This window comes from Mobula birostris, chromosome 3 (genome assembly GCF_030028105.1).
Source record: "Mobula birostris isolate sMobBir1 chromosome 3, sMobBir1.hap1, whole genome shotgun sequence".
NCBI lineage: Eukaryota > Metazoa > Chordata > Chondrichthyes > Myliobatiformes > Myliobatidae > Mobula > Mobula birostris.
In genome coordinates this window covers 21650732-21664698 of record NC_092372.1, presented here as the reverse complement: position 1 = coordinate 21664698, position 13967 = coordinate 21650732, and the positions used below count along the sequence as shown (strand labels likewise).

Sequence of the window (13967 nt, the reverse complement as noted above, 5' to 3'; positions counted from 1 at the left end):
TCGAGTTTTTGCCTGAATACTTGGGTTTAGCAAGAGTTTATAAACTAGCTTTAATAAAAATTAAACACTAGTTTCAGTGCTCTGAAATTAAGGTGAATAAGAAATGAAAGGCACTATTGTATGCTCAGTATGGGACTTACTATTTCAGTGTGCCTCCTTGGAAACCCTTAGATTTGAGTTTGTCTTGTATACTTATTCTTTATTAATAATAAACTTGATTCGGATTTGGATTTTTCTCAGACATTCCCTCTGGATAGAGGATGATTTAGTGTGGGTTTTAAACTGGCTAACAAGACCGTTGTAGAACTTGAATACTCTGCAACAAATGGGGTGAGATTTACCTGATGGAGTGATAGATCGGTAATTTGGAAGGTAATACTCTCCTGCCATTTGCTTCAAAATTTCACAAGTTTTCAAAAGAGAATCTCAAGATTTTCTATGATATCCCAAGTCCTCCAACTCTACTTAGGTCAGTGATCCCAGGTGGTTGGTAAGAATATATAATATTTTCAAAGTGTCCTTGAAAAGACATTTGTTTTTTTTTATTTATAATAATATGCTGTTATGATGGAGCTTGGAATTGACCATTTTTCAAAGAATCTGGTGACAAGCATGTGTTTAATGTGAAATTTGGACCTAAAAGCATATGATGTTGTTTGGGAGAGGAGGCTGATACTGCTTCATAGAGTCATAGAGCAAAATAGCACAGATTCAGGTCCTTTGGCCCAACGAGTCCATGCCAACCATGGTGCCCTCCGTTAGTCCCAATTTCCTGCATTTGGTCCATACCCCTCCAAGCCTTGCTCCTCCAGGCATCTATCCAAGTACTTCTTAAATAATACTATAGTACCTTCCTCAACCACTTCCTCTGGCAGCTCCTTCCACCTGCTCACCACTCTTTAGGTCGCTTTTAAATCTTAACCCTCGCTTTGAATCTATGCTGTCTAGTTTTGGACTCCCTTACCCTGGGGAAAAGACTGCTACCATCCATTTTATCTATGCCTCTCAGAATCTTAAACATTTCTATAGATGCCCTCATTCTCCTGCAGACTGGGGAATAAAGACCCAGCCTGACTAATACTCAGAATCAGGTTTAATATCACTGACATATGTCATGAAATTTGTTGTTTTGTGTCAGCAGTACATTGCAATATGCAATAATAAAATAAAGCTATAAATTCTTCAGTAAGGAGTATATCTCAAAAATAGAAAATAAATTGAATAGGTAGTACAAAACGAGAGCAAAGCGAGGTAGCGTTCATGGGTTCATTGTCCGTTCAGAAATCTGATGGCGGAGGTGGGGAAGAAGCCGTTATGAAATGTTGGGTGTTTGTCTTCAGGCTCCTGGACCTCCTCTTTGATGGTAGCAATGAGAAGAGGTTGTGTACTTGTAAGTCGGGTCTCTTGTCCTGGCAAATTCTTCTCTGCACTCTTTCCAGTTTAACTATGTATTTCCCATGACAGGGTGACCAAAACTGTACCCCGACAACCTACTCCTATGGCATGCTCAGTCCATATCCCAGATTCTCTCCGCCTACCACATACTGGACCCATGCCCCAAAACAGTTAGGATGCTGTGGTGAAATTGTGTAAGACATTGGTGAGGCCTAATTTGGAGTATTGCTTGCAGTTCTGGTCACCAAGCTACAGGAAAGTTATCAATACGATTGAAGGTGTACAGAGGAAATTTACAACAATGATGCTGAGATTTCTGGGCTAGAGTTATGGGGAGAGGTTGAATAGGTTAGAACTTTATTCCCTGGAGCGTAGGAAAATGAGGTATTCAAAATTATGAGGGGTATAGACTGGGTAAATCCAAGCAGGCTTTTTTCCTCTAAGGTTGTGTGAGATTAGAACTAGTAGTCATAGGTTAAGGATGAAAGGTGAAAGGTTTAAGGGGAATATAAGGGGGAACATCTTCAGTCAAAGGGTAGTGAGAGTATAGATTGAGCTGCCAGCTGAAGTGGTGCATGCGGGATCAACTTCAACATTTAGAAGAAATTTGGATGATCCATGGATAGGAGGGATGTGGAGGGCTATGTTATGTTTGCAGATCGATGGGACTAAGCAGATTTCCAGGCTGGCATGGGCTAGATGAGTTGAAGGGCCTGTTTCTGTGCTATGACTGTTTGACCAGGCTTCTACGGTACATTTGACTCATGTTCCTAACACCCTGCTCCTATCACACACTGGACACACATCCCTGATACCAGCCACACACTGGACCCGTTTTCTTGGGCCCTGTTGCTCTGGCCTCACAGTGCCCGTGTTTCTGAATCATATCTCCACACATCTGGCCCACGATCCCAATCCCCAACCACACTTAAAACCGCAGGAGAAATACTAGTAGCTGGTCGCAGGCTTGATTGGATCACCAGTTATCAGGGTACGGCAATGAAGGGGGAGGTTATGAAGCATCAGGAAAGCACAAATTCCTTTTCTAGTTATTGTGACCTGACTCGCCATTTTCACATTAGACCACCCATCCCTTCACTCATGCTTTCAATGATGGTCCTCTCAAACTTCCAGACAGAGTTCCTTCCACCCAGTCCGAACTTGCATTTCATGTGCTGACTTCCTGACAAAGGATTTGCTCACAAGCCAAGCCCTGCTCATAAAAATGGAGATTGAGAGCTTAAGTCATAAGACCCTCACGTTTTAACCCCAGCAGGGCTTCCTCCTTAGAACACCTGGAGAATAAAGACATATATGTAAGGCTCCTTTTCATTGACTACAGCTCTGCCTTTAATACCACCATTCCAAATAAACTGATTCCTCAGCTCCGGAACCTGGACCTTAGCACTCAGATCTGCAGCTGGATCTTCCACTTCCTCACAGACAGGACCCAGGCTGTAAAAATAGGGGACAAGCTCTCCTCTACAATCACTCTGAGCACCGGTGCCCCACAAGGCTGTGTACTCAGCCGCCTGCTGTACTCACTGTACACCCATGATTGTGTAGCCAGGTTTCCATCAAACTCAATATATAAGTTTGCTGATGACACCACAATTGTAGGCCGTATCTCAGGTAATGATGAGTTTGAGTACAGAGAGGAAATTAAGATCCTGGTGGCATGGTGCGAAGACAATAACCTATCCCTCAACGTCAGCAAGACGAAGGGATTGGTTGTTGACTTCAGAAGGAGTTGCGGACCGCACAACCCCATTTACATCGGTGGTACGCAAGTGGAACAGGTCAAAAGCTTTAAGTTCCTCGGGGTCAATATCACAAATGACCTGACTTGATCCAACCAAGCAGAGTCCACTGCCAAGAAGGCCCACCAGCACCTTTACTTCCTGAGAAAGCTAAAGAAATTTGGCCTGTCCCCTAAAACCCTCACTAATTTTTATAGATACACCGTAGAAAGCATTCTTCTGGGCATCACAACCTGGTATGGAAGTTGTCCTGTTCAAGACTGGAAGAAGCTGCAGAAGATCGTGAACACAGTCCAGCACATCACACAAACCGATCTTCCATCCTTGGATTCACTTTACAGTGCACGCTGTCAGAGCAGTGCTGCCAGGATAATCAAGGACACGACCCACCCAGCCAACACACTTTTCATCCCTATTCCCTCCGGGAGAAGGCTCAGGAGCTTGAAGACTTGTACGGCCAGATTTGGGAACAGCTTCTTTCCAACTGTGATAAGACTGCTGAACGGATCCTAGAACCATAGAAAAACTACAGCACAGAAACAGGCCTTTTGGCCCTTCTTGGCTGTGCTGAACCATTTTCTGCCTAGTCCCATTGACCTGCACACAGACCATATCCCTCCATACACCTCCCATCCATGTATCTGTCCAAGTTATTCTTAAATGTTAAAAAACAACTGCATTTACCACCTCATCTGGCAGCTTATTCCACACTCCCACCACTCTCTGTGTGAAGAAGACCCCACTAATGTTCCCTTTAAACTTTTCCCCCCTCACCCTTAACCCATGTCCTCTTTTTTTTCTCCCCTTGCCTCAGTGGAAAAAGCCTGCCTGCATTCACTCTATCTATACCCATCATAATTTTATATACCTCTATCAAATCTCCCCTCATTCTTCTACGCTCCAGGGAATAAAGTCCTAACCTATTCAACCTTTCTCTGTAACTGAGTTTCTCAAGACCCGGCAACATCCTTGTAAACCTTCTCTGCACTCTTTCAGCCTTATTTATATCCTTCCTGTAATTTGGTTACTGAACTGAACACAATACTCCAGATTCGGCCTCACCAATGCCTCATACAACCTCATCATAACATTCCAGCTCTTACACTCAATACTTTGATTTATAAAGGCCAATGTACCAAAAGCTCTCTTTACGACCCTATCTACCTGTGACGCCACTTTTAGGGAACTTTGTACCTGTATTCCCAGATCCCTCTGTTCTACTGCACTCCTCAGTGCCCTACCATTTACCCTGTATGTCCTACCTTGGTTTGTCCTTCCAAAGTGCAATACCTCACACTTGTCTGTATTAAACTCCATCTGCCATTTTTCAGCCCATTTTTCTAGCTGGTCCAAATCTCTCTGCAAGCTTTGAAAACCTTCCTCACTGTCCACTTCACCTCCAATCTTTGTATCATCAGCAAATTTGTTGATCCAATTTACCACATTATCATCCAGATCATTGATATAGGTGACAAACAACAATGGACCCAGCACTGGTCCCTGTGGCACACCACTAGTCACAGGCCTCCACTCTGAGAAGCAATCCTCTCCTAACACTCTTTGGCTTCCTCCACTGAGCCAATCTCTAATCCAATTTACCACCTCTCCATGTATGCCTAGTGACTGAATTTTCCTAACTAACCTCCCATGCGGGACCTTGTCAAAGGCCTTACTGAAGTCCATGTAGACAACATCCACTGCCTTCCTTTCATCCACTTTTCTGGTAACCTCCTCAAAAAACTCCAATAGTTTGGTCAAACATGACCTACCATGCACAAAGCCATGTTGACTCTCCCTAATAAGTCCCTATCTATCCAAATGCTTGTAGATTCTGTCTCTTAGTACTCCCTCCAATAACTTACCCACTACCGACGTCAAACTTACCGACCTATAATTTCCCAGATTACTTTTCGATCCTTTTTTAAACAACGGAATAACATGAGCCATTCTCCAATCCTCTGGCACCTCACCCGTAGACACCGACATTTTAAATATATCTGCCAGGGCTCCTGCAATTTCAACACTAGTCTCCTTCAAGGTCCGAGGGAATACTCTGTCAGGTCCTGGGGATCTATCCACTTTAATTTGCCTCAAGATAGCATGCACCTCTTCCTTTTCAATCTGTACAGTTTCCATGATCTCACTACTTGTTTCCCTTAATTCCATAGACTTCATGTCAGTTTCCTTAGTAAATACAGATGCAAAAAACCCATTTAAGATCTCCCCCATTTCTTTTGGTTCTGCACATAGCCGATCCTGACCCGGATCTGGGCTGTACCCTCCAAATATCTGGACCTGCCTCTCGTTTTTTTTGCACTACCTTACTTTCCCTTTTCTATTTTCTGTTTATGATTTATAATTTAAATTTTTAATATTTACTATCAATTTGTACTCCAGGGAGCAGGAAGTGCAGAATCAAACATCGTTGTGATGATCGTACGCTCTAGTATCAATTGTTTGGCGACAATAAAGTAAAGTAAACTTAATATTCTTACCACTGACCCAGACCCAATCCTAACACGTGCTCAAATTGTGATTGGGGTTTTAAATATTAAATTATTTTATGATTTACTTCCATATGAAAGTACAAACATGCAAACACATGAATTAGGATCAGGAGAGGCAAATTTGCCCCTTGAACTTGCTCCATCATTTAAAGTGATGGCTAATCTGAATGCAACCTCCACAGTTTACCCACAGTAACCTTTCACCCACGTGATTATTAAGATCTTTTGACTCTGCTACATTACCCTTTGAGGAAGAGAGCTTCAAAGACTCAGGACTCACTGAGAGAGAAAATTTGCTTCCTCTCTGAATTAGATGGGTGACAAGTTATTTTTTAAATGGTGACCTCTAGTTCTAGAGCAGGGGTTCCTAACATGGGGTCCATGGACCCCTTGGTTAATGGTAAGGCTCAATGGCATAAAAAGGGTTGGCAACCCCTATTCTAGAGAAAGAATTTCTCTATATTCTCTCCACATCCAGATTTTCATATCCAAAGGATCTTACATGCTGCAGTCCAAATATTCATAATTTATTTAAAGTCTTGTATTCGTACATTTTCCTGTACAAACTAAATTGAAAACCATATTCTGTCTTGTGGACTTTCATAATTATCCATGAAAAGTGATTCAGATTTTGATTTGATTGTCTACCATTTTATCAGTGGGAAGGAAGGAAACTTGACCATTCATAATGAACATCTAATAATTGCCTCCTTATATTTTGGAAGCTGTTCTGGCCCAATTAAGTGGTGTGATAGCCTCACCAATCTGTTGTGTTGTTGACTATTAATGAACTTAAAGTGATCTTTGACCTTGGACTGATACTGATTTTTGAGGTGGGCTAGAAAAAACTTGGATCAACATATACCTTTGCTGTTCACGACCTAAGTATTTTTAATGCTCACACTGAACACCTTAAAACAGAAAGTGATTCATTTCAAAGTACCAGCATCGTTTAACTCGATGAGCATAAAATGAACATCTCACCTACCTACTTTAAAAAGATGGAGGTGGAGGGGAGGTTGTGGTAAGGTCACTGTCATGTGCATAGTGTACATTTGAATTTTTATATTGTTATATGTAATGTTAGATATCTGACAGTAAAAAAATGCTTTTCTTTAAAAGGTGAATGTAATTCAATAGAATAGCTATCAGCGTCAAATCAAGCAATTATTTCTTTGTTCATTTCTTTCAAATGTCCCTTGTTTAGGTTCTCTTGGACAAGAATGTTGATCACACTGAAATGATACATTGTAGCCTAAACTTAATTACACATTTATATTTTTTTTTAGTTCCACTGTAGAAAAAAATATGACTTGAAACATGGGTTTAAAGCCAGGATCTGAGGGAGAACCATCAGATTCTCAACAGCCTATGCAGTGAATGGTCACCCAATAATATGACATCCATCAATTAATCATAGTTTATTAATCTTCATTATCTTAAAAATCTATCAAAGGTATATTATTTCTGCACTGTTTCTACCATTTCACAAATAACATAAAGTAATTCCAAGAGATTATAGGTTATCGACCAGTACAGAGCAGCTCAAGGTCAGCCTGGGAAGGTGGGAAGAACACAAATAAGTTTCTCCTTTGAATTTACCAAGATCATTGAACCCCATAATGATCAAACAATTTGTAATTGTAAGCATAGCTTGACTTTGTCACCGCATACTTTATCTCATTACACTTAAGGTGCTGTAAAATTAAATAAGGAACATATTAGCTTTTTTTTTGCTGTATACGTTGTAGATTTCAATGATTCCTCCGATCAGAATGAGTGCCTCACGGTAAGTGTCTTTTACATGAAATCCTGAATTAATTGTTAGAAATGCCAAGCAACTGTGTAGTCATTACACACCTGCAATAATAATGATTTCACACTTCACAATCACCTAAGATGGTGATTAATCAGTGCAAAGAGCAAATGTTTTGTTCAGCCAGCTGTGGAGAGAACAAATCTTTGTCCTTACGGCTGATCATCTAATTTGTAAAGCTAGATTTGCAGAGCAGGGTCAGGAAGATGCAATAGTCACATTGACAAATAAGTGAATGAGCTTACTTTAAACTTCTGTAGAAATTCCCTGGCTAGTGACTTTGGACCTGCATCTCCTAAATGCCTGGATGTAATTTCCACCAGTACATTACTGGCTTGTAAACTAATTTTTTTCTCTCACTCTGATGGGCATATGTAAATGCTTATGGTTTCAGCAGACATATACAAGACAGCAAAAACATCAGCTGTTTATTCATTTTCTGCCTGACTTGCTGAGTTCCTCCAGCATTTTTTGAGTGTTTCTTTGGATTCCCAGTACCTGTACTTTTGAATGTAGGTGTTTGATGTAAGACAAGATTAGTCGTATATATATTTCTTTCAAGAATTTGGTGCAACTCCAACCTTATTCTACTAATATGATGAAAAATTCTACAAAAGTTCAAGCCACGGGTTATAAATAACACATATAACCTTTCTCGATGCACAGTAGAGAGTATTATAACTGGTTGCGTCATGGTCCGGAAAGAAAATACCAATGCCTAGAAATGGAAAAGACTACAAAAAGTAGTGGATACAGTCCAGTCCATCACAGGAGAAGCCTTCCCAACCATTAGGTAGATTTCCAAGGAGAACTGCTACAAGAAAGCAGCATCCATCGTCATAGACCACCACCAAGGCCATGTCCTCTTCTCGCTATTATCATTAGGTAGGACGTAAAGATACCTGTCGGCCCCACACCACTAGATTCAGGAACTCCTGAACTGGCAAAATTAACTCCAATCACCAACTCCGAACTGATTCTACAAGCTACAGACTCACTGTCAGGGACTCTTTACAACTCATGTCCTTGGTAATTTTTTTAATTTTCTATAGTTTGTCATCTTTGCACAATGCTTGCTTGTCAGTCTTTGTGTATATATAGCTTTTTGCCAGTTCTATTATATTTCTTGTTTCCTGTAAATGCCTGCATGAAAATGTATCTCAAGCTAGTAAATATTATCATATACAGTTTATACTTTAAAAATAAAGTACTTTGAGTTTTGTACCATTCCAGTCAACAACATACCTCTCTATCTCACCTATTAAACCTGTTGCTATTTATGCCCTACAGATTAAATGCCATATTCCATTTCTGCCCTACCCAATGTACCACATTCATGTCCTTTGAAGAGCATCAGTCAAAAGGAGAATAAGTGGACATGGCAAACAGAAGGCAACAATGATAGCAAGAGACTAGCAAAAACATTACAGCAAGCCGGAGAATCTCACGAGGGAAATTAAGTGAGGATTTGGGAGATAGGGTGAACTCAGAAGGGAGTTAGCACTGACAAAGAAAGAGAGTGAGTGGAAGACTGAGATGAAAAGGCAAGGAAACAAGGATACAAAATAAAATTTCCCATCCAAGAAATGACATAGAAGGAAAAAAAAGTAGACGGCAAAGTGGTAGACAGATAATAAAATATTTAGGAAATGCCAATGCTTTGGGAAGAGGGTAAGTAAGGAAGCAGGTTTATTACTTGTACAATCATATATTCACACAGACTATACAGGCATTGAATCAAATTGACCAAACGATGCTATCTGAAAATGAACAGGGACATTATGTTCATAAACACGAGAAAGTCAGTACATGCTGAAAATCCAAAGCAGCACACGCAAAATGCTGAAGGAACTCAGCAGGTCAGGAAGCATCTATGGAAATGAATAAACAGTCAACTTTTTGGGCTGAGACACTTCTTCAGGACTGAAAAAGGCAGGGGGGAGACAGCAGAATTAAAGGGTGGGGGCAAGGGAAGGAGGATAGCTAGAAGCTGATATGTGAAGCCAAGTGGGCAGGAAAGGAAAAGGACTGGAGAAGAAGGAATCTGATAGATGAGGAGAATCGACCGTAGAGAAGGAGGAGTGAACCTCAGGGGAAGTGAGAGGCAGATCGAAGAGGAAAGTGGCCCAAGTAGGGAATAGAAGATTGAAGGAGGAGGGAGAGAAACCTTTTACCAAAAGGAGAAATCAATGTTAATGCCATCAGGATAGACGTGAACCAGATGAAATATATAGAGTTGCTCCTCCACCTTGAAGGTGTTCATTATGTTGTAGTTCTATAACTGATTCACGGAGCTGAAGTTGAAGTGTAGTGTACAGTATGGTCATCCTGTTTGTAGAAAAGACGTGATTAAACTGGAAAAACCACAGAGAAGATTTGCAAGGTTGTTGCCAGGAATAGAGGTCTGAGTTACAGGGAGAGGTTCTCCAGGCTAGGTCGTTATTCCTTGGAACATAAGAGGATGAGGATGACCTGATAGAGGTGTTCCAAATTATGAAAGGCATAGATAAGGTGGATGGGAACAGACTTTTCCAAAAGATAGTTGAGACCAAAACTAGGGGGCATAGGTTAATGGTTAGAGGAAAAAGTTTTATATGAACATGAGGGACAACATTTTCACCCAGAGGGTGGTGAGTATATGGAATGAGCTGCCAGAGGAAGTGGCTGAGACAGATACAATACATCATTTAAGAAGCGCTTGGATAAGTAAATGAAGGAGAAGGGCTTAGACGGAAGCAATTGGATAGGAACATGGAGGGGTGGGGTTAGAGGGAAGCAGTTGGATATGTACATGGAGGATTGGGGCAGAGGGAAGCAACTGAATAGGTACATGGAGGGGTGAGGCTTTGAAGGCAGCAATTGGAAGGGTATGAGCTGAATGCAGAAAATTGGAATAAGATGTGTGGGCACTGTGGTCACCATGGACTAGTTGAGCTGAAGGGCCTGTATCTGTGCTGTATTGCTCTATGACTCTAAATTAGAACATACAGAACAATGAATGCCAATGGGGAAAGACATCTGCAATTTATCCCAGTAAGGTGTACATGTTTTTAAGAATAAATATCTTTGCTGCTCTTATAACCTGCTACCGATTTTTGTCTTTGCAATACCTTCCTTGCAGGAGCTCTCTCTGATCTGTGCAGGTAATTTTATAACAATTTAAACAGATCACTGTTATAACCTCTTAAGAACAACAAAAAAATGCCATAATACTTGTAGTTGAGGGAAATATGATTCGAAATTAAAAGAGATAGCAATTACAGAAGTTTAGCAGGCTCTTACAAGGAGAAACAACACAGGCACTGAATTTCTTTGCAAGGGCTGCTGCTTCCTTGCTGTAGCTTTCTGGGAAGTGGAGCAGTGAGCTCTGATGATACCAAAGTGTTCACATTCTATACACCTAGTCACAGAGTCATAGAAAAGTACGGCACAGAAACAGACCTCGTGCCGTCAACCTCCATACCCCTACCATCTGTGTAACTATCCAAACTTCTCTTAAATGTTGAAATTGAGCTTGCCTGCACCACTTGCACTGGCAGCTCATCCCACACTCTCAAGACACTCTAAGTGATGAAATTTCCCCTCATGTTCCCCTTAAACATTTAACCTTTCACCCTTAACCTGTGATGTCTAATTCTAATCTCACCCTCCCTCAATGGGAAAAGCTTGCTTGCTTTTACCCTATCTATACCCCTCATAACTTTGTATACTTGATCTATACCCCTCATAATTTTATAGTGTTGTTGAGTAGATGTAAATCCTGTCCCAATGATGGAAATATCTTAAAGAAAATCCATTTTAATTTCTCTAAATTTGTTCCATCCAGTGGATTTACAGTTCATAATGGAGACATTTATCCCATTTGTCTACCTTAAGTTTGAATCCAAACCTCAGAAGTTAAGGTGAAGTGTCTTAACTACAATCTTTCCAAGCCCAGCCAAATTACATTAAAACAGTTTGTTGGCAAGTACACGTATTTTAATCAAAATGGGATATTCTTCAGCTGAAGTAATTTATTGAAGTAATTAGGAACTTTAAATAGAATGATGCTAGATATGAGTGTTTCCCAAACTACATGGCTGGAATACAATTTGAGAGATTCCATTTGCTTTCTAATCCTTTCTGCCTTTGTAAAACACAGCAGAAGTAATAGATGTAATTTAGGTTTGGTTCTAGGGCTTTTATGTATGATGCCTCATTAGGTTCTTGAGGTTATCCTTCATAAACCAATTGATTACAATGGCCCATGAAACTCTTGGCTCACCCAACAGAGAGAAGGTCCTGAACATAACACTTTTTGATATATAGCTAATGTTTTTCCTCTTTGTACATTTTTTGCAGTAAAGCGGGATAATTGCTTATTTTTGCCATTTTGCCATAACCGCATTGGTCATTTTTAACAGAACGCATGGAAGCATGCAGCCAATCAACTGCATTCAGTCAAAGCCAAGATTCCAAAGCAGCCTTGTGAGGTAAGGCAGTGGACATGCATTCCCTGTCAGTCTCCCTGTGACATAGTGAAGGCTGTGCCTCGAAGGTTCATTGCATTAACTTCAATGAAATGAATTTCAGGCACTTATGAATCTGTTATTGCTGCTGTTTGGTTGCATTTCTAGTCAGCACTGTCACCTTTTGTTGGGATTGGTTTTCAAGAAACTGTAGTATTTTTTGATGTCGAAGAACATGGAAATCTGCTGGTGCCCTGACAAGCATTCCTCCTTCAACTAACACTACCAAAAACAGATTATTTGCTTGTTCCCCTTGTTACTATTTGTAGAGACTGTATGCGGCAGCCAAGAATGCCTTTCATCAGTGCACTTCAAAATTATTTTGTCGGGACTGCATTTGTGAAGTTGTTTTAGACATTTTTCAAAGATCTCATTAGTTGTTATAGAAATGCAAGTGTTGATCATCATGGTATAATTCAGTCAGAATTACAATATCACAGCTGGGTTCAATTTAGTGTAGTGTCTCAGCAACATTTCATTTTGAGGCTTAGAGTGTGTTCTTGGAAAAGGCTTCTTTTAGTTTGTATTGCAAAGCTACAGGTAGCGATCTTGATGTTTCTGTTTAAAACTAGATCTCAGGGGAAAACACTATAAAACAGAAAATCTCTTTTGATCAACTAACAAGTTTTACTGGTAGTTTAAAACAGTTTCATTTTTCATAGTGCTTTGGTTCTGGCATCTGACATATCCCAGTAAGTTATTTGTAGTCTTCTTCTGTGATATGTCTGCTTATATCTCCAGCTGATGCCCTGTATAAACTTATGAAATTGAACACTACTTCATGTCATCATAATAACTGTTGAACTCCACCTTGCTTTAAATGTGTACATTCATTAATATCCTACTAATGATCAAACATATTCGGTTTCTATTATCTATAACCATAATCATTCCCTATTATGAGACCACGAGATATAGGAGCAGAATTAGGCCATCTCATAAGACCGTAAGATATTGGTGCAGAATTAGACCATTTGGCCCGTCGAGTCTGCTTCACCATTTCATCATGGCTGATCGATTTTGCCTCTCAGCCCCAATCTCCTGCTTTCTCCCCATAACCCTTCATCCCCTGACCAATCAAGAATCTATCAACCTCTGCCTCAAATATACCCATAACTTGGCCTCCACAGCCAGCTGAGATTAACATTTTAAGATTAACATCAGCCAATCTTACCTATTAATCACCCTTTACAAAGGATAATTTCAGAATTTGAATTAGGATTAGGTTTAATATTACTGGCATACTGTATGCCGTGAAATTTGTTGTTTTGCAGTTGCAGTGTAGTGCAACACATAATAAAAGCTGTAAATTACAATAAATAAATAAATATACACACACACACACACACACACACACACACACACACACACACACACTCCCTTTGCAATTTTTGCTCATTTCTTTCTCAATTCCTGCTAAAACATTGTTTACATTTACATCATTTATTATTATATTGTAATTTGTCCTTTACTGTGCCTATTGTCTTGTTTATTAATTATTGTACTGTCTTGCACTGTTTTGTGCACTTTATGTAGTCCCGTATAGGCCTGAAGTCTAATGTAGTTTTGTATTGTTTCACATAGTCTAGTGTAGTTTTGTGTTGTTTCATGTAGCACCATGGTCCTGGAGGATCGTAGTTTTGTTTTTACTGTGTACTGTACCAGCAGTTATGGTTGAAATGACAATAAGAGCGACTTGACTTGACTTGGAAGTATGTAGTACAAATAGAGAGCGAAAGATATAGTGAGGTATTGTAGCTGGTTTCATTATTCATTCAGAAATCTGATGGCAGAGGGGAAGAAGCTGTTCCTAAGAACGTTACCAGAGGTTTTCATTTAAATATGATCTAAATGAAAACTTTACCAAAATAATTTTAGTGCTTAGCCTTGCGAAAAAGTACTTAGGATATGGAAATCTGCTGACTGCAAATGACCAACAAAGTGGATTGTTAAACTGATTAAACTGTTTCTCATTAGGGTG

At 40.0% G+C, this 13967-nt stretch overlaps 1 protein-coding gene across 1 annotated transcript in view; it reads left to right on the top strand.

The window, feature by feature from the left end:
* The window catches only part of celf4 (CUGBP, Elav-like family member 4), a 1368200-nt gene that overhangs the window by 221186 nt on the left and 1133047 nt on the right, over nt 1-13967 (top strand). The window lies entirely within an intron of this gene.